Source organism: Cavia porcellus, unplaced genomic scaffold (assembly GCF_034190915.1).
Source record: "Cavia porcellus strain 051 isolate PalLab524CR breed Dunkin Hartley unplaced genomic scaffold, mCavPor4.1 scaffold_14, whole genome shotgun sequence".
Lineage (NCBI taxonomy): Eukaryota > Metazoa > Chordata > Mammalia > Rodentia > Caviidae > Cavia > Cavia porcellus.
This window is the reverse complement of record NW_026947497.1, coordinates 1,173,242-1,175,439: the sequence shown is the minus strand read 5'-3', so window position 1 is coordinate 1,175,439 and position 2,198 is coordinate 1,173,242. Positions and strand designations below refer to the sequence as shown.

Sequence of the window (2,198 nt, the reverse complement as noted above, 5' to 3'; positions counted from 1 at the left end):
GCAGAGGCAGAAGGTCAGATGCAGACTGAGATGCTTTATAAAGGTTAATAAGTCTTAAGAATTTGAAATCTTACAAACTCTTGGGGGTTAGCATGGGATTAAATAATACTATTAAAATTTTAAATTTACACTGTCTAGATTGTAATTATATTATCTTAAAAAGCATATACCTGGAGTTCTGAGTCAGGATGGGAGGTTTCTCAGAGCCTTAGCTAGTTGCTATGACTTAAAGCAGACATAGCATGGAAAGACTTGGTCACTGTGTTTCTAAATTAATATTCACTGAACATGTTGTGTCTGTCCTTCTCTAGATTCAAATGTAAGTTCTTTGAACAATCATTATAAATTAACTTAAGTTTTGGAGTCAGTTCATTGCACTGTACATGCTGTTTGATTAGATTAAGAAAGAGATTGGGAAATTTAAGGAAAGAGGACATCTTTCAATGTTTAACTTTATCATTACAAGACTTGGTGAAACTAAATATACTATAAGGATACCTGAGACTATTTTCCAGTATATATTAATATTTTATAAAAATATAACATTTTATAATACTACTTAAATGCAAAAGCTTAGCTGGGATCATGTTATTATATTTATCATAATATTCATCTTAAGGTATAAAGCAGAATTAAAAAATCTTTAAGTTTCTAATTTACTTAATAATGACTCATTTAACAAAACAGTTTTAAATTTGGTATAACTGCTTTGGCATATCTATCTGCCATTTATTTACCTATCTATATGTAGGCACATATAGAAAATGTGTTAAAATTCTTAGTAAAATTAAAAGTTTTACAACATGATTTGTGGTGACATAGTTTGATGAAAGATGTACTCTTATTTTGTTATTGAGATTTTACCTGCTGTAGATAAAGTTGAAGCATCTGAAAAACATAAGAAAATTTATAAGAAAAATAAGGTGAGTGGGCATAGCAGAAACTGGAGTTTTGGTGGAAGGACATCATGTAGGTTAGATCATCCTGCCTTGATACATTGCAGAACACCCAGGTGACTATGTGCCACTTTTACATGATGAATATTTCCCAAAGAAAAGTGGTTTGAACCTAAGGGGTAAAGATTTTCTTTTCTCAGAGGGAGTTATTCCAAAATCATTCTGTGAGGCCAGCTTTGCCCTGTTACTAAAATCATACAAAAGCACTAAATTAAAAGTACAGAACAATATTCCTCATAAACACAGATGCAAAACTTCTCAACAGGCCAGGTATGGTGGTACATGCCTATAGTTCCAACATTTGGGAGGCTGAGACAGGAGGATCATTATGAGTTTGAGACCAGCCTGGGCTACAAAGTGACTACAAGGCCAGCCTGAACTGCAATTGCATATCAAGACCCTGTCTCAAAAATATACAAAAAATGAAAATCAACTTCTCAACAAAATACTAGCAAATGGAACTCAAAAGGATGAAAATAGTAAGCAAGCTGTGTCCTAGACTGGCAAAAAAAAAAGTTCAACATGTACAAACAAATAAATTTAATGCATTATATTAACAGAGTGAAGGACAAAAAATATGTGATCAGTAGACAAAATTCAACTTGGTAATAAGAATAACTCTCAACAAATTTTGTAAAAAGAGGTGTACCTTAACCTAATAAAAGCTACAAATGACAAACTCACATCATATGAAATGTGAGAAAAGCTGAAAATGTTTCCTCCAAGATTTGAAACAAGACAAAAATGTATACTTTCATAGTCACCATGGTACTGAAAGTCTTACTAGAAAAATTAGGCAATAGAAATAAAAAGCATCAAAATTAGAAAGAAGTAAGTAAATTATCCTTATTAGCAGATAACCATGAAAAACAATGCTATAACTTCATGAAAGAGCTGTTAGAACTAATGAAAAAAATGTAGTAAAGTTGCAAGATACAAAATCAATATACAATAATTAGTAGTGTTTCTAAATACCAATAGTGAGTTTGCTGAAACATAAATTTCATTTATTTATTTATCTTTTAAAAATCAAAACAGAAAAAAGGACAGAAATGATACAGAATCTAAAAAAAGTGGGGAATTAACAGGAGTTAATATATTGCACATTGTTATCTCAGAACTAGTTGTTCAGGTTACAAAATTTAAATACAAAAGTGACCAATCAATGACAGCACAAACTGTTCTTTTTGATGAACTAAGAGAGATTAGTACTATCTTTAATTTGAAAAATATTCTGTAACA

At 30.8% G+C, this 2,198-nt stretch overlaps 1 protein-coding gene across 1 annotated transcript in view; it reads left to right on the top strand.

The window, feature by feature from the left end:
• The window catches only part of Trmt10a (tRNA methyltransferase 10A), a 133,471-nt gene that overhangs the window by 87,538 nt on the left and 43,735 nt on the right, over nt 1-2,198 (top strand). The window lies entirely within an intron of this gene.